Source organism: Acanthochromis polyacanthus, chromosome 24 (assembly GCF_021347895.1).
Source record: "Acanthochromis polyacanthus isolate Apoly-LR-REF ecotype Palm Island chromosome 24, KAUST_Apoly_ChrSc, whole genome shotgun sequence".
NCBI lineage: Eukaryota > Metazoa > Chordata > Actinopteri > Pomacentridae > Acanthochromis > Acanthochromis polyacanthus.
Window position 1 is genome coordinate 443551 of NC_067136.1, and position 19547 is coordinate 463097.

Below are 19547 nucleotides of genomic sequence, written 5' to 3' on the forward strand. Positions count from 1 at the left end.
GTTGTGTGTCTCTTTCAGTAGAAGAATCCTGACCTGTGACAGAGATCCAGCTGGATGGAGACTCTCCATGACTGCTGGTGTTACACCTGTAGAGGCCTTCATCAGACCTGGAAACATGGAGGATGGTCATGTGACCTCCGGGCTCAGTCCTGATGAGGGAGCCATCTTTATAGAAAGCAGCTGGGAGGGGGGAGTCCTGCTTTGATTGACAGCTCAGAATGAGGGGATCTCCCTCCATCACAGGGAGGACAGGACTCTGCAGGATCACTGATCCACCTCAACACAGAGACAAACTACAGCATTTCATCCATTCACACACAGCTTCATCAGCACTGACTGCACAGCTCATCTTACCAGAAACAGTGAGGTTGATGCTCTGACTGGCTGCTGCCTCCATGGACTCACACCAGTAAACTCCACTGTCAAACTGAATCATGAAGTCGATGTTACAGGTAGAACCAGACCATTTTCCGAAGTCATTTCCACATACAGTTCTGGTTTCTCTGGTGGTGTTTCTCCTCAGAGTCCATCCAGCAGATCTGTCTTCATCCTCACAGCTCAGAGAAACAGACTCTCCTCTAAAAAACTGAGATCTTCTAGGATTTACAGTCAGATGAGCTGGATGAACAAGTAAAGAAACAATTTAGGGCTTTGAGCTGCAGTGTGTCATCAGGAGAGCTGAAGTTATTCAGTGCTGCGTTTGTTTGTGATTTTTAAACTGAAACAAATCACTGCAGGAGAATGAGTGTGTTTTACAACAACCCGTCCATCCACCCCAACCTCAGAGAATTGTTTGGCTCCTCATTCTTTTTTTCCCTTTCAATAAAAAGTACGACAGCTGCCCTTGTTAAGTACTTCTACTACTTGTACCTTCAGCTTTGACCGTCTTGCTCTTATTTCAGCCTGTAGTGTCACATCATCATCTTGGATCAATTGTATTCTCTTCTTCTTATTTTCCTTTCGAATTTTCCCTTCAGGGGTCGCCACAGCGAATCAATTGCCTCTTTAACCACATCCATAAACCTCCTCTTTGGTCTTCCTCTAGGCCTCCTGCCTGGCAGTGGGAAACTCAGCATCCTTCTACCAATATATTCACTCTCTCTCCTCTGGACATGTCTGAACCATCTCAGTCTGTCCTCTCTGACTTTATCTCCAAAGCCTCTAACATGTGCTGTCCCTCTGATGTTCTCATTCCTGATCCTATCCATCCTGGTCACTCCCAAAGAGAACCTCAGCATCTTCAGTTCTGCTACCTCCAGCTCTGCCTCCTGTCTTTTCCTCAGGGACACTGTCTCCAGACCAAACAACATGGCTGGTCTCACCACAGTTTTGTAAACCTTTCCTTTCATTTTAGCTGAAACTCTTCTATCACACATCACACCTGACACTTTTCTCCAGCCGTTCCAGCCTGCCTTTACACGCTTCTTCACCTCTTTTCCACACTCTCCATTGCTCTGGACTGTTGACCCTAAGTACTTAAAATCCTCCACCTTCTTGATCTCTTCTCCCTGTAACCTCACTCTTCCACTTGGGTCCCTCTCATTCACACACAGATACTCCGTCTTGCTGCGGCTAACCTTCATTTCTCTCCTTTCCAGGGCAAACCTCCACGCCTCTAGCTTCTCCTCCACCTGTTCCCTGCTCTCACTACAGATCACAATGTCATCTGCAAACATCATAGTCCATGGAGACTCCTGTCTAACCTCGTCTGTCATCCTGTCCATCACCATAGCAAACAAGAAGGGGCTCAGAGCTGATCCCTGATGTACTCCTACCTCCACCTTGAATCAAGTGTATTCTCTGATATCGACGATTTATCTTCAAACCCAAACATCACACCAGATGGAGTCGGACATCCTGGTATGTTTGGCGTCTGACAGATTGAATCTTTTTCTGCCAGTGTAGTGTAGTAGAGTAGTTGTTCCTTCCTGCTGTGTCATTATTACTGAACACCAATCAGAATGTTAATTCTGACCACTGACAGGTGAATAACTCTGATCATCTCCTCGTCATGGCTCCTGCTAATGGGTTGGATTTATCAGGCAGCAAATGGACATTTTGTCCTCAAAGTTTATGTTAGAAGCAGTAAAATGTTCAAGGGTAAGAATTTGAGTGAGTTTGACAAAATGACTGGGTCAGAACATCTCCAGAACTTCAGCTCTTGTGGGGTGTTCCTGGTCTGCAGTGGTCAGGATCTATCAGAACTGGTCCAAGGAAGGAACAGTGGTGAACCATTAAGAGGGTCATGGACAGACAAGACTCATCGTTACCTCCTTGTTATTGTTCTTCTCCCAGCTGTGCGTGCTGTTGCAAGTAAACAAAACCACTAATAAATGTCAAAAATGTCAAAAAAACAACCAAAGCTGGTCCAAAATGACTAAAACTTATCAAAAATGTGTCCAAAATTATCCAAATCTCATCCCAAATGACCAAAACTTGTCCAAAATGCATTCAAATTTGTCCTTGTGTCCCCTGTTCTGCTTCAAGCTGCACACATCATTGCAAATACACAAAACTAGACTCAAAATGTGTCCACAATGTCACAAATATGGTTAACAGTTACCCAAAAATAGTCCATAATGACTGGAACCTATGGAAAAATCCTCAAATGTGTCTAATTTGTGTCTGAAATGAGGTGAAATCCATCTAAAATTAGCTAAGTTTATACAAAATTAGTCCAAAATGACTCAAAATTCATGTGGGTGTCCAGATGCTTATCTGGGGAACACATGGAACCAGGATGCATTATGGGAAGAAGACCAGCAGGTGGAGGCAGTGTGATGCTGTGGGCAATGTTCTGCTGGGAAACCATGGGTCATCCATCCACATGGATGTTACTTTGACATGAACCTCCTACCTAAGCATTGCAGACCGTCTACACCCTTTCATGGAAACATTAATCCCTGATGGCCTCTTTCAGCCTTAAAGCAGAAATGGTTCAGGAAGAGTTTGAGGAGAACAACCAGTTTGAGGTGTTGACCTCCAAATTCCCCAGATCTCAGTTCAATCCGGCATCTGAGGGATGTTCTGATCCATGGAGGCCCCACCTCCCAACTTCCAGGACTGAAAGGATCTGATGCTAACATATCAGATCCCACAGAACACCTTCAGGGTCTAGTGGAGTCCAGATACCACAGGACACCTTCAGGGTCTAGAGGAGTCCATGTACCACAGCACACCTTCAGAGTCTAGAGGAGTCCATGTACCACAGCACACCTTCAGGGTCTAGAGGAGTCCATGTACCACAGAACACCTTCATGGTCTGGAGGAGTCCAGATACCACAGAACACCTTCAGGGTCTAGAGGAGTCCAGATACCACAGAACACCTTCAGGGTCTAGTGGAGTGCAGATACCACAGAACACCTTCAGGGTCTAGTGGAGTCCAGATACCACAGAACACCTTCAGGGTCTAGAGGAGTCCAGATACCACAGAACACCTTCAGGGTCTAGAGGAGTCCAGATACCACAGAACACCTTCAGGGTCTAGTGGAGTGCAGATACCACAGAACACCTTCAGGGTCTAGTGGAGTCCAGATACCACAGAACACCTTCAGGGTCTAGAGGAGTCCAGATACCACAGCACACCTTCAGGGTCTAGAGGAGTTCAGATACCACAGAACACCTTCAGGGTCTAGTGGAGTCCAGATACCACAGAACAACTTCAGGGTCTAGTGGAGTCCAGATACCACAGAACACCTTCAGGGTCTAGTGGAGTCCAGATACCACAGAACACCTTCAGGGTCTAGTGGAGTCCAGATACCACAGAACACCTTCAGGGTCCAGTGGAGTCCAGGCCTCGAAGCAAAAAGGGGATCAACACAATACTGGGCAGGTGGTCATGATGTTATAGCTGATTGGTGTCGTCTCAAATAAGAAGATCTGTTCTATCGCGCTGACACGACACTGTGCAGGCAAAAACGTTCCACCTTTGCTAATATATCATGTCACAGAAATGATTTCTAAAGAAGCTCCTGTAATCTAAGAACTTGATCACATCTGGAAAAGGAGTTTTATGGAACCCAGTCTGTGACTAAATCCCCCAAACATCCTCTGAATGTTACAACTTTAAGTCACAATCTTACTGAACCTTTGAGATCTATGAACCTTCTCTGTCTTGTTCTGATGGAGCTCTGTGGGGACCGTTGGAGCCTCAAGTGGACGTTTGAGGAACTACAACAACAGATCTGCTTCACAGCTTTAGATTTGTCAGGAGGAAACAGATGACTCCACTGGGAACTTGTTCTGCTCATGCTCTGATAGAAATTTCAACACTTTAAATGTCCAACATCTCCAGACCAACATGCTGTTGGTGAGTTTCAGACGGTTACAGAGGAAGGTGACCTACCTTGGTCTGTTGTGGAGAACAGCAGAGAGCTCAGAGCTAAAGAGACACAAAGGTTAGTTTGAGACAACATTTCATCTCCAACATAAATCCTCCATGGTTCTGTTTCCAACATTTAAAGAAGCTTCTTCTGATCTTTGTAGCAGAACGTTCAACACTGGAAGTCTCACTGACCTTTCAAAGGAAACTTCATCAACTGAAATTATTGTTGTTTATTTTTGAGCTAAACTTCACACAAACCCCCAAAGACAATCAGAGATAACTTACAGATCCACAGCAGAGATGTTCCCTCCATCCTGAGCTGCTGGTATTAGATCCTCTCTCTGATCAGCTCTGTCTCATCAGTAAATTCCTCCTTCCTGCCTCTCTGCTCTGGTTTCTCTGAAGCTGACAGGAAATCAGAGGTTTAGTTGCTGCCAGTCTGAGAGCGTCTCTGAGTTTCAACCTCTGAAATGTGGTCAGAAAGAGGAGAAACCAGCAGAGTGATGCCTTCATGTACCTGACAGTGTGATGCCTTCATGTACCTGACAGTGTGATGCCTTCAGGTACCTCACAGCGTGATGCCTTCAGGTACCCAGCAGTGTGATGCCTTCTCTGACAGTGTGATGCCTTCACTGACAGCCTAATGTCTTCATGCATCAAACATGAGTTCATTAATAGAATTAAAGAAAAGTGTGTCAGTGTAGGAGCTTTAAAGCTGATGTTTCCTCCAAACTATGTTTATTTAGTCTACTGGTTATTTTATGGTCCTATGGTTAGTGATGCTGATCCAGGCTCTGTTGAAGCTTCCACTCTTTATTCCAAACATGGTTCATTCCTGAAGGCTTCAGAAACACACATTGCTCCAGTAGGACCTCTAGTGGTCAGTAGAATGAAGTACAATCTGTTCATGTTACTGATTGGTTCATGGATTGTTTTGGATTTGATTCACCATGAACATTCCTGTTGGACTGAACTATTGTTGACATGCACAAACTGGAACCTATCTGATAAGTAGGATTTAAACCAGTCCAGTGCTGTCCCTTTAATGCCAATTGAATGTTCTAGACGCTGTAATAAAATTTTGTGGTCGATTGTGTCAAACGCTGCACTAAGATCTAACAAAACAAGTATAGAGACTAGTCCATTATCTGATGCTATGAGAAGGTCATTAGTAACTTTCACTAGAGCTGTTTCTGTGCTATGATGCACTCTGAAGCCTGACTGAAACATTTCAAACAGATTATTCCTTTGTAAGTGTTCACATAATTGATTTGCAACTGTTCTTTCCAGAATTTTAGAGAGAAATGGTAGGTTGGATATCGGTCTATAGTTAGCTAACACATCTGGATCTAAAGTGGGCTTTTTAAGCAAAGGTTTGATGACAGCAACCTTAAAAGCCTGTGGTACATAGCCTGTTACTAGAGAGAGATTAATCAGATCTAACATTGAAGAATTAATTAAAGGTAAAATCTCCTTGAAGAGTCTAGTTGGGATAGGATCTAAAAGACATGTTGATGGTTTGGATGTAGAAACTGTTGAAATTAGTTCAGATTAAGAATTCTAATGATTTGTAAAAGAATAAATTGATTAAATGAATTAAATGACCAAGCGGTTAGTACATCACCCATAGAATGGAATCAGAGCAAACTCAGCTGGAGTTATTGAAGTGAACCGTCATGGGGCTGGGACTTGCGAGGCCATCAGATTATGCACACGGTCTTGACTGGCAGGTTCGGAGCGGTGTGTCGTCGTTATGGCCGCCTGGATGTCCTGCCGCGGGTTGATCGGTTCTATGCAAAGACCCGATCCAGTAGGTCTCCGGAGTTCTCAGCTGAGTGTTGCTTGGTTTAAAATGATGGTTCTCAGGCTTTAGCCAAGAAAAACGGGTGTTGATGAAAAATTGTCAAAATTAAGAAAAATAAATGCTGGTAAAACGAATAACGAGCAAAATGTCTCCTTAAGTTACAAAAATGTTAAAAGATAAATAGTTAACAAACTGAGATGGTGAGGGAATTTCAAAGATAGGAAAAACGCGCTTTAGATAGAGAAAAATGAGAGAGACTTTGGTTGGCCTCTCAGGGCCAGATGAGGAAGAGAGGGTAAGGTACGTAAGAGGCAAGAGAGAAGAGTCGGTAAGAGAGCGAAGGTGGGGGCTGCTTCAGCTTATATCAGGCCAAAGGGACCATGGGAGGACCCCAAGGCGGAGGGAAGCTTCGGCGTGAATCTCTGGGTGGTAACATGACCCCTTCCTTTGTCTCAAAGAGGAGAGATGGAAAACTACTCCAGAGGGAATTAAAACATTGGGATATTAAACGATTAAAACACGATCTGTCTATCTCTCCACCATATTTCAGTTGTGTGAAAGAGACAGGCATGTTCCTAAATGTGTAGATTAATACATACACACGTGGACAAAATTGTTGGTACCCCTCAGTTAAAGAAGGAAAAACCCACAATTCTCACTGAAATCACTTGAAACTCACAAAAGTAACAATAAATAAAAATTTATTGAAAATTAAATAATCAAAATCAGCCATCACTTTTGAATTGTTGATTAACATAATTATTTTAAAAAAACAAACTAATGAAATAGGGCTGGACAAAAATGATGGTACCCATAACTTAATATTTTGTTGCACAACCTTTTGAGGCAATCACTGCAATTAAACGATTTCTGTATTTGTCAATGAGCGTTCTGCAGCTGTCAACAGGTATTTTGGCCCACTCCTCATGAGCAAACAGCTCCAGTTGTCTCAGGTTTGATGGGTGTCTTCTCCAAATGGCATGTTTCAGCTCCTTCCACATATGTTCAATGGGATTCAGATCTGGGCTCATAGAAGGCCACTTTAGAATAGTCCAACGCTTTTCTCTCAGCCATTCTTGGGTGTTTTTGGCTGTGTGTTTTGGATGGTTGTCCTGTTGGAAGACCCATGACCTGCGACTGAGACCAAGCTTTCTGACACTAGGCAGCACATTTCTCTCCAGAATGCCTTGATAGTCTTCAGATTTCATCGTACCTTGCACACTTTCAAGACACCCTGTGCCAGATGCAGCAAAGCAGCCCCAAAACATTACTGAGCCTCCTCCATGTTTCACCGTAGGGACAGTGTTCTTTTCTTCGTATGCTTGGTTTTTGAGTCTATGAACATAGAGTTGATGTGCCTTACCAAAAAGCTCCAGTTTGGTCTCATCTGTCCAAAGGACATTCTCCCAGAAGCTTTGTGGCTTGTCAACATGCATTTTTGCAAATTCCAGTCTGGCTTTTTTATGAGTTTTTTTCAGCAGTGGTGTCCTCCTTGGTCGTCTCCCATGAAGTCCACTTTGGCTCAAACAACGACGAATGGTGCGATCTGACACTGATGTACCTTGGCCTTGGAGTTCACCTTTAATTTCTTTGGAGGTTGCTCTGGGCTCTTTGGATGCAATTCCAACGATCCGTCTCTTCAATTTGTCATCAATTTTCCTCTTGCGGCCACGTCCAGGGAGGTTGGCTACTGTCCCGTGGGTCTTGAACTTCTGAATAATATGAGCCACTGTTGTCACAGGAACTTCAAGCTGTTTAGAGATGGTCTTATAGCCTTTACCTTTAAGATGTTTGTCTATCATTTTTTTTCAGATGTCCTGGGACAATTCTCTCCTTCGCTTTCTGTTGTCCATGTTCAGTGTGGTACACACCTTTTCACCAAACAGCAGGGTGACTACTTGTCTCCCTTTAAATAGGCAGACTGACTGATTATGAGTTTGGAAACACCTGTGATGTCAATTAAATGACACACCTGAGTTAATCATGTCACTCTGGTCAAATAGTTTTCAATCTTTTATAGAGGTACCATCATTTTTGTCCAGGCCTGTTTCATTAGTTTGTTTTTTTAAATAATTATGTTAATCAACAATTCAAAAGTAATGGCTGTTTTTGATTATTTAATTTTCAATAAATTTTTATTTATTGTTACTTTTGTGAGTTTCAAGTGATTTCAGTGAGAATTGTGGGTTTTTCCTTCTTTAACTGAGGGGTACCAACAATTTTGTCCACGTGTGTATGTTCATATTATGTGAATCATTTCATTCATAACTATATGTTTATGTTTATGACATTAAAAATATGTATCACAGTGAGAATATAACAATAAGTCAGAGATTTGGTAACAGGTAAATACAATGGTCATCATTCAACCTAAATGGAGTAATAAAGAAGGAATCAGATTAAACATCACAAATTAATAAATCAGCTTCTGTGAAAGATAGAATCTTGATTTTCGGATATGTTAATGATGAATGATTTCCACTGACATTGGTAATTCTGTAAACACAAAATACATTCCAGAAATATTAATTTGGCAAGGTTTTGTAAGTTCAGTTCCAGTCTCTTTGTTTCAGTCAAAGAGAGTGAGAGGGTGACTCCAGCCTTCTGCCATAAAGTTTTACGACTTGTTATCTGATCTGTGGAATGCAGAGACGTCTCCGGCTGAGGGTCTCCTACAGCTGAAAAGGGATTTTAGCATGAAAGTTCATTAAACAAACATCCATAGCATATAATTGAAAGTCATTGTCTTTTAAAAAGAAGAAGTTATTCCAGGGGTTTAAATGTTCACAGGAGCTCCATCCTTCTGTGAATGAAAACCTACAGAAATACAAATGTCTCAATCCTCCTATAGAGATGGGTGTTGGTCAGTGCTGGAGAGAGGGAGAGCTTATCTGAGTTTTGATCAGCTCAGGAATTCCAGGGCCTTTGCAGTCTTGCTACAATTCTAAAGATTCATCAGGTCTAACAGCCAATTCTAAAGCATCTGTGACATTTGTAGGAAGGGCCAGATTAATTTTATCTCTAATCAGAACTATTTTATGTGTAAAGAAGCTCATGAAGTCGTTACTGGTTAAAGCTAAAGGAATACAAGGTTCAACAGAGCTCTGACTCTTTGTCAGCCTGGCTACAGTGCTAAAGAGAAACCTAGGGTTATTCTTGTTCTCATCTATTAAAGATGAATAATAAGTTGTCCTGGCATTACGAAGAGCTTTTTTATAGATTACTAGACTATTTTTCCAAGCCACATACACTTCCTCTGAATTAGTGGAATACCACTTTCTTTCCAGCTTTAAAGTCCGCAGCTGGAATTATACCAAGGAGCAAGTCTTCTCTGAGATAGAACTTTCTTTTTTACAGGTGCAACACTATCAAGAGTTGTACGCAGTGAGGCTGAAGCATTATTAACATAATAATCCACTTCTGTGGGGGTAAAATAATAATAATTGCCTTCTGATTTATCAGTAAATGTTGCTGAAGTAAACAGTGAGGGTATTATTTCCTTAAATTTAGATACTGAATTGTCAGACAAACACCTACTGTAATGATATTTGTTCTCAGCTGCTAAACAATCCTTTACTTTAAATTGAAATGTTATCATAAAATGGTCAGAAAGAAGAGGGTTCTGGGGAAATACTGTTAACTCTTCAATTTCTATGCCATAAGTCAGGACAAGGTCAAGAGTGTGATTAAAACTATGAGTTGGTTTATTTACATGTTGAGAAAACCCAATTGAGTCTAATAATGAATTAAAAGCTGTTGTAAGGCTGTCGCTGTCTACGTCAACATGAATGTTAAAGTCACCCACAATAATAACTTTGTCTGAACTGAGCACTAATTCAGATAAAAAGTCTGAGAATTGAGATAAAAACTCAGAATAAGGAGCAGGAGGACGATATGTAACAACAAATAAAACTGGTTTCTGAGCTTTCAAATTTGGATGAGAGAGACTAAGAGTGAGATTTTCAAATGAGCTGTAATCAGGTTTAGGCCTCTGGTTCAGTTTTAAACTAGAATGGTAGATTGCTGCTACTCCTCCTCCTCGGCCTGTGATTCCAGGAATATGACAGTTAATATGACTAGGGGGAGTTGATTCGTTTAGGCTAACAAATTCTTCCTGCTGCAACCAGGTTTCAGTCAAACAGAACAAATCAATCTGGTGATCAGTTATCAACTCATTTACTAGCAGAGATTTAGACCAGAGAGATCTAATATTTAACAGACCACATTTAATTTTCCTGTCTCTGTGTTCTGTTGAAATAGAGGTATTAATTTTTATTAAATTTTTGTGGTTACTATTTCTTTTGTATATTTTTGATTTGTGTAATTTATTGAATTTTGGTGGTCGGGGGACAGACACAGTCTCAATAAAGTTAACTGAATTACTGGAGGGTGACAGCTGTGAGGAAACTGCAGAGAGGTGTGTAAGACTACAGCTCTGCATCCTGGTCTTAACTCTGGGTTGTCATGCTTTAGGAGTACTAATAAAATCAGCCATATTCCTAGAAATGAGAGCTGCACCAGCCAAAGTGGGATGGATGCCGTCTCTCCTAATCAGACCAGGTTTTCCCCAAAAAGAGCTCCAATTATCAATAAAGCCCACGTCGTTTGATGGACACCACATAGACAACCAGCGGCGAAACGACGACATGCGGCTAAACATGTCATCGCTGGTCAGATCAGGCAAGGGTCCAGAGAAAACTACGGAGTCCGACATGGTTTTGGCGAAAGTACACACCGATGCCACGCTAATTTTGGTGACCTCCGATTGGCGTAACCGGGTGTTGTTACCGCCGACGTGAATAACAATCTTACTATATTTACGATTATCTTTAGCCAGCAGTTTCAAATTTGCTTCTATGTCGCCCGCTCTGGCCCCTGGGAGGCATTTAACTATGGTCGCTGGTGTCGCTAGCTTCACGTTTCTGACTATGGAGCTGCCAATGATCAGAGTTGGTTTCTCAGCGGGTGTGTCTCTGAGCGGGGAAAAACGATTAGAAACATGAAGCGGTTTGTGGTGAGCCGGGACAGCAGGCTTGAGTTTAGGACTGTTTATCCTACGAACTGTCACCCATCCACCCGGCTGTTCGGGCGCTGCTAAGGGACGGCTAACAGATGCTACACTAGCTAAGCTATTGCGGTCCGCACCGGCTAAGGGGGCCTGGCTAGCTGCTAGCGGGTTATTTTCCATGGTGCGGAGCCGCGATTCCAATTCGGAGAGCCTTGCCTCCAGAACTACAAAAAGGCTGCACTTATTACACATATCGTTATCACTAAAGGAGGCAGAGGAATAACTAAACATGTGGCACACTGAGCAGGAGAGGAAGAGGCAGAAGCCATGCTAACAACACGACACAGCGCTGAAACAGGAAATGACACAATACGCTCACCGTAACGTCAGACGTCATCCAGCCAGTCAGGGAGGTCTCTGTGGTTGTTTTCTGAGTCTTTGTGTGTTTTTCTGCTCTAACATCAGTGATGAGGAAACAGTGAGTCCAGGGGGGTATTCCTTGAAGCTGGCTTAGGTCTAAGCCTGGCTTATTTTGGTCAACTTCGCTAACTTTAGTGAGAGTTTTGTTCCACCAACAAGGCTTAGGGCTAGCCTGGCTTGGTAACCATGGTAACTCAGCCAGAGCGACAAGCCTGGTCCGGGGCAGGCTAACAGTCAAGCTTACTTTAGCTCCATGTCAGAGAAGGTTCTGACGAGCTTCAGAAAGACGCCTGTGAACCGCATGTTACACATTAAATTCATCTTGATCTGTAATCAGTGATGTTCTTGTTCGGTGACATACATTGAGACCTTTTTTAAATAACGCCGGAATAACCGTGAATCAAACTATATCATATTACACTACACATTTTGTCACAGTGTGTAACTGTAGCTCAGTGGTTAGAGCGTAGTTAAGTAGATTAAATGTGGTTTCACTTTTCATTGCGCCGTGGGTTGGAATCCACCAGCGGTAAATACTTGGAAATATCTGATTTTCTGTCTTCTTTCACCCTCAAAGTGCAGTCAACACGTAACAGGAATAGGCACAGATTGTGTTAAAATAAGCAGGACACAACAGCCACAGTTTTCCATAAAGAATACCTTCCTTTTACCAGCGGTCCAATCTGATCATGATGAGAATCCAAAGGTGAGGCCAAATGATGAGAACTATTTTGTGTACAAGCTCATTTGTGTCTTCTCCCTTATTTAAATGTAGGGCACAGCAGCACTATCATCTCTAATAAAAATGACATCTCCTCTGTAGGCCTACATGTTTTTTTCTGCTGTTTTATTCAGAGTTTGAGTGTTTGATGAAACATCTCCACATGAAGTTGCCCCTTTTTTCCAAAGTATTCCTACTTTGGTTTTAGGTGTTACCTGCTGCTTTATTCATCTATGGTGGATATATATTTGTCAAATCAAGAACATGAATTAGGCCTACCAGAGTAAAAAGTGAAAACCACCATCACATTACACAAAACCAGGCTGTAGCCTCTTTCTCTCATATATACAGTATATATATATATATATGTATATATATGTATATATACACACACATATATTTACATATATATGCATAAATATGCTTATACACATAAAAAAATGTCTTCAGTGGGTTTTGAAAAGCTTTATTTCATCAAGATTGATCTCCTCTGGGCCACAGTAGTGTGACAAACTTCAGGGTGAGGAAAAAAAAGTCATCAACCACTGCAGTTGTGGGTTATCCCTAATCAGTGTCAAAAACTTGCCCTCTGAAAATTAAATTTTTAGACGTGTGCGTGTGTACGCTCAGACTAAGTGCTTCATTAAAAAGAAAATAAACACGCATTTAAACGGTCGGCAATGCTTTGCCAGGCAGCGTCTCCAGCTTTATTTATCGCAACCGTGTTGCCTTTTCTTGTGATAATCTCCCTGTAGTCCTCGTACAACTCCGTGAGAAGAGAAAGTCTCCGCTCTGTTTTTAGACATAATATCATCATTTCGACGATCGACACGTCGGGGCTTTTTATCTCCCCCGGACGCGCGCTCAGCCGCAGCTTGGATCAGCCTGGCTTGAATAAGCGTCTCTGAAAAACAGCTGAGCCTCGTTCGTGGAACTACTTGCAGCTGAGATTAAAGTTGCCGCTTGTTCAAGCCACGCTTACCGGCGTAAGCCCAGCCTGTTTTAGCCAGCTTCGTGGAATACCCCCCAGTCTCCAGTGTTGAACCAGAGACTCGGTGCTGCCACCTGCTAGTAATTTGAGTCTCACTGGACAAATACTGAGTCACCTTGTTTTCTTGAGTTATTTAATGGAATTGTAGAAGCCCATAATGTAGTAATGACCCATAACGTAATAATGACCCATAACGTAATAAATTTGGCCTTTTTAAAATGTAATAGGCCCATAACGTAATAACTGACCAATAATGTAATAAAAGTCCTGAACCTATATATCATCCCCAAGTTTACATCAGAGAGAGACTTGCAGAGGATTTGGAACTTGTCAAAAACGACGATTCTTCCATTAGTGTTATGAAACTCTACAGGGCTTCTGGACGCAACAGTGGTCTCAGTGCACATCTTAAAGAGCTGTTTGGAAAAGACGGATGGATGAAAGCCTGGATTTTGCTAAGACAGTGGTGTTGACTATGGGAACAAAGCTGATATCGAATGTGTTCATGGGGACCAGAAAACCTACCCAACATCTGAGGTTGCCATAGTTGTAGATGGGCAGGCATTTTTGCTAAAAGCAGGGGTTATTGATCATTTGCCCGTTGATTGCATCCTGGGGAGGGATTTGCCAATCTTGCAAGACCTAATTGTAGGAAAATCACCAAAAGCAGGATTGTGTGCTATGGTAACAAGGTCCCAGGTTAAAGCTGGCCTGGAGCCCCTCCCAGATCTTGCTGATGATCTGTGTGAGGGTGGTTCCAAGGGCCCAAGAAAATCACGGCGACTTCGTCGCATTGATAGAATGCAAGGCACTCCCACCAAGGTAGAAACCTATCCTGAGCCTGTGAGTGTTGATTGGGACATTCCCAATGATATAACCCAGTTGCAAATGTCTGATCCTACTCTGTCTTTCTTGTATAAGCAGGTTGAGGATGGGGCGGGGAAACAAGACTCTGGTCCAAGGTTTATGGTTGAAAATGATATTTTATATGCAATAGGGGATGCAGGTAAGCGCTTGGTGGTACCAACCGCTTGTTGAGCTCTTGTTTTACATCTGGCACACACAGTACCATGGGCTGGCCATTTAGGGCAGCAGAAGACCTACATGAGGTTGGGATCACGGTTTTACTGGCCAACAATGTTTAATGATGTCAAACATTTTTGCACCACATGTCCAGAATGTCAGGTCACCACACACAATAAAGCCAAGCCAGTTCCATTACACCCCTTACCTATAATCAGTACCCCTTTCCAACGCATAGCCATGGATGTGGTGGGTCCACTGGAGAAGAGTAGCTCTGGTTACCAGTACATACTTGTAATCTGTGACTATGCCACAAGATTCCCAGAAGCTTTTCCTCTCCGAAGCATTAAGACACCAAAGATAATCAATGCCCTTGTCCAGCTTTTCTCTCGTGTAGGGGTGCCAGATGAGATCATCACAGACCAAGGAACTAACTTCACTTCTGGAATGATGAGACAATTGCAGAAAGAACTGGGCATTAAAGGCATACGGACTACTCCATACCATCCCCAGACTGATGGTCTGGTTGAGCGATTTAACCAAACACTGAAGCAGATGCTACGTAAGTTTGTCTCTGATACTGGCCGTGATTGGGACAAGTGGTTACCTTTTGTCTTGTTTGCCTATAGGGAGGTGCCTCAAGCATCAACAGGATTCTCCCCATTCGAGCTCCTCTATGGATGGCCAGTACAGGGGCCACTTGATCTTTTGAGGAAGGAGTGGGAGGCCACCAAGAAACCAGCACCAGAAGGTATCCTGTCCTACGTACTCCAAATGCGTGAACGCCTTGAGAGGTACCTTGCAGAGGCTAAAATTCACCTGGAAAAGGCACAGCAGGACCAGAAGTGCTGGTATGATAAAAGGGCTCGACAGAGGGAGCTGACAGCAGGTCAGAGGGTCCTGATCTTACTCCCAACCAGCAGGAACAAACTGTTAGCCAAGTGGCAGGGGCCTTATGAGGTGTTGAGGAAGATGGGACCGGTGACATTTGAGGTGGCTCATCCAGACAAGGGGAAATCCTCTCAGGTCTACCACATCAACCTTCTCAAAGAGTGGAAGGAGCGTGAGTCAGCCAAGGTGTTGCTGGTATGCCAGGTGAAGGAGGAAGATGGTGAGTCTGACTCTAACCTGCAACAACTCCTCCAGCTAAAAAACCCTCAACTGGAGCATCTGCCCTCACAACACCAACAGATATTGCAGAAGCTGTTTCTGGAGACGCCTGGGCTGTTCCGAGATGGCCCAGGGCGAACAACACTGATTCAACACACCATCCGTCTCCAAAAGGTTGACGTCCCTCCCATCCGTCAGAGGCCGTATCGCATCCCAGAACGATTGGTGGGACACCTTAAGGATGAGATTCAGAAGATGCTTGATCTTGGGGTGATAGAGCCATCTCAGAGTGAGTGGTCCAGTCCCATGGTAATGGTGCCGAAAAAGGATGGCACTCAACGGCCCTGTATTGACTTCAGGAAGGTTAATGCTGTCTCCCGTTTTGATGCTTACCCCATGCCTCGCATAGATGACCTGGTGGAGCATGTCGGGACTGCCAAGTACATAACCACGCTGGACCTTTGCAAAGGGTATTGGCAGATTCCTCTCGAAGAGACTTCAAAACAGTACACTGCTTTTCGTACACCAACAGGACTGTACCAGTTCACGGTAATGCCGTTTGGACTGCATGGAGCGCCTGCAACATTCCAAAGACTAATGGATGTTGTTCTAACTGGTTTCAAATCCTTCAGTGCTGCTTATCTTGATGATGTCGTCATCTTTAGCCATTCCTGGGAGGACCATCTCCAACATCTGAGACAGGTCCTGACTTGCATCGAGAGGGCAGGCTTGACCCTCAATGCTCAGAAGTGCGAGTGGGCCAAGGGTGAAGTCCAGTATCTGGGGTTCCAGCTTGGAGGGGGTCACATCAAACCCTTTGTGGACAAGGTCGAAGCCATTCGTAATGCCCAGCGGCCCCGAACCAAGAAGCAGGTGAGGTCGTTCGTGGGCCTTGTAGGGTGGTATTCTAATTTCATTCCCCACTACTCCACTCTTGCCTCACCTCTGACTAATCTGACTCGGAAGGGGGAACCTAACCCTGTAAGATGGACCACAGAATGTGAACATTCTTTTACCGCCCTCAAGCATGTCATGTGTTCATCACCTGTCTTATGTAGTCCTGACTTTCAGAAGCGCTTTGTGGTTCAGGCAGATGCTTCTGACGTTGGCATTGGAGCCGTGTTCGCACAAGGAGATGAGGGAGAGCAGAGACCAGTGCTATATCTCAGTCGTAAGTTGCAACCCCGAGAGACCAGGTATTCAACAATTGAGAAGGAGGGCTTAGCAATTAAATGGGCTTTGGAGAGTTTGCGCTATTATCTCCTTGGAAGGGAGTTTGACTTAGAAACAGACCACAAAGCTCTATCTTGGATCAACACAATGAAGGACCGCAATGCCAGAGTTACACGATGGTATCTTGACTTGCAACCCTTTAGTTTCAAGATCAGGCACAGGTCTGGCAAAACCAACCTGCTGGCAGACTACCTATCTCGGTGGACCACCATGGCTGCGCCAGGAGAGGGGGAAGGTAATGTGGCAGTTGCCCCTGCCACTGGTGAAACACCACACTAATACACCACACCATCACTAATTTCACAGACCACATGTTAGCCAGGTAGCATGCTACTGCTAGTTTGGTGGGTGCACACACTAAGCTGCATTTAAAATCTTAGTACCTTGCCTGTGCTATTTGTACCACATAAGGTTCCACAGAAACAGATATACACAGAATATGGTGGTGGTGAAGTTGAAGTTTGCTCATCAAGAAGTTGTCTTTTCTTTTCTTACCACAGAGCTTCCTGGTGCTGGGCAGTGTTAAAGGACCCGAGTATGATTTCAGGCTGTCTTTTATAGTGCCTGAGTAGGAAGTATGGAACATGCTCAGTCCATCTCACTCAACCATACCAACGGATGGAAGTGTAAAATGAGTTGAAAAGTCATTCCAGGCTTGAGAATTATGGTAATGCTTGACCTGTAATGTGTGGTAGATGTAAATAGTTGGTTTCAAGGTATTTAGGTTGAAAGAAAATGTGTTTGATTGCTTAATTGATTTAATCTAAAGATGGTATGGTCCAATGGGAGTGGCCTAGCCTTTAAATGGAGGAAGTTCTCCACTGTCCAGTCAGTCAGGGAAGGGCTGTGATGCTGAGTGGACCTGTTGCTTATTCTTGTACACCTGACTTATATTTGAGGAGCAATAAAAATTCTACATTTTTTTTCATCTAAAGGATGTGATGCTGCCATTTTTTTTTACATTTTGAGGTATAGCTACACCACTTTTCCAGTCAGCCTTGTGACCTACTGCCCTCACTTGTGATTAGAGTGTGACAGCCTACCAGAGTAAAAAGTGAAAACCACCATCAGATTACACAAAACCAGGCTATGTTGTAGCCTCTTTCTCTCATATATACAGTATATATGTATATATATGTATATATACACACACATATATTTATATGTATATATATGCATAAATATGCTTATACACATAAAAAAATGTCTTCAATGGGTTTTGAAAAGCTTCATTTCATCAAGATTGATCTCCTCTGGGCCACAGTAGTGTGACAAACTTCAGGGTGAGGAAAAAAAAAGTCATCAACCACTGCAGTTGTGGGTTATCCCTAATCAGTGTCAAAAACTTGCCCTCTGAAAATTAAATTTTTAGACGTGTGTGTGTGTACGCTCAGACTAAGTGCTTCATTAAAAAGAAAATAAACACGCATTTAAACGGTCGGCAATGCTTTGCCAGGCAGCGTCTGGAGCTTTATTCATCAACCGTGTTGCCTTTTCTTGTGATAATCTCCCTGTAGTCCTCGTACAACTCCGTGAGAAGAGAAATTCTCCGCTCTGTTTTTAGACATAATATCATCATTTCGACGATCGACACGTCGGGGCTTTTTATCTCCCCGGACGCGCGCTCAGCCGCAGCTTGGATCAGCCTGGCTTGAATAAGCGTCTCTGAAAAACAGCTGAGCCTCGTTCGTGGAACTACTTGCAGCTGAGATTAAAGTTGCTGCTAATTCAAGCCACGCTTACCGGCGTAAGCCCAGCCTGTTTTAGCCAGCTTCGTGGAATACCCCCCAGTCTCCAGTGTTGAACCAGAGACTCGGTGCTGCCACCTGCTAGTAATTTGAGTCTCACTGGACAAATACTGAGTCACCTTGTTTTCTTGAGTCATTTAATGGAATTGTAGAAGCCCATAATGTAGTAATGACCCATAACGTAATAATGACCCATAACGTAATAAATTTGGCCTTTTTAAAATGTAATAGGCCCATAACGTAATAACTGACCAATAATGTAATAAAAGTCCTGAACCTATATATCATCCCCAAGTTTACATCAGAGAGAGACTTGCAGAGGATTTGGAACTTGTCAAAAACGACGATTCTTCCATTAGTGTTATGAAACTCTACAGGGCTTCTGGACGCAACAGTGGTCTCAGTGCACATCTTAAAGAGCTGTTTGGAAAAGACGGATGGATGAAAGCCTGGATTTTGCTAAGCCATATGGAATTTGGCCACTACAAAATCAAGGACATCTTTTGGAAGAAGTGAGGACCATTATTAGTTGGTCTGTGTGTGTGTTTGTTTTTTTACTGTAAAGGGCTGCTTGATGCAGCAGTGGTCTTTAAGAGCTGTTTGCTAAAGAAAAGTTGGTGTGTTTTTTCAAAAATAATTTGAATTAGATTTTTTTTTATGTTTAAATGGAAGAAAAGGGAACAGTAATCCTAATTATTTTTGTGCTCAGGTTAAATATGTTCAGTTCTATTGTTCTATTGTTCAGTTCAGGATCTAAAGTTGTTGAGACCAGAACTCAATTTTGTTATTTATTTGTTACACAAGCCATAACAAATATAGTAGATTTAAGAAACAACTGTTACAGAGTTTTAATAAAGACTGCATTTTTCATGACAAAAATGAGTACTTTTTTGAGGCACTAACTGATATGCTATACGCTATTACAGTCAGCTATTATGTTATTTGCCTATAACATTGTCAAAAAGGGCAAATGTATTACACTCTTGGCTGGTTATTACGTTATCTGTTCGGTTATTACATTTTCAACGTTTTTTTTTTGCATCATGCCCATAACGTAATAACCGGCCAATAACGTAATAAGTTATTACGTTAATGGTCAGAAGTTATTACGTTATAGGTTCAGGACTTTTATTACGTTATTGGTCAGTTATTATGTTATGGGCC

General features: G+C 42.9%; 2 protein-coding genes and 1 long non-coding RNA gene across 4 annotated transcripts in view; all 3 read right to left on the reverse strand.

Annotated features, from left to right (window-relative positions):
* LOC127532610 (high affinity immunoglobulin epsilon receptor subunit alpha-like) overlaps positions 1–19547 on the reverse strand; it is a 175850-nt gene that overhangs the window by 88449 nt on the left and 67854 nt on the right. The window lies entirely within an intron of this gene.
* The window catches only part of LOC127532603 (high affinity immunoglobulin gamma Fc receptor I-like), a 70271-nt gene that overhangs the window by 1096 nt on the left and 49628 nt on the right, over positions 1–19547 (reverse strand). The gene's annotated exons all lie outside the window — the stretch shown is intronic.
* Positions 3277–4725, reverse strand: LOC127532652 (uncharacterized). Its single transcript, XR_007940184.1, has 3 exons — positions 4611–4725; positions 3513–4382; positions 3277–3438 (listed from the first exon to the last, which is right to left on the reverse strand). It is a non-coding gene; the product is annotated as an uncharacterized LOC127532652 (long non-coding RNA).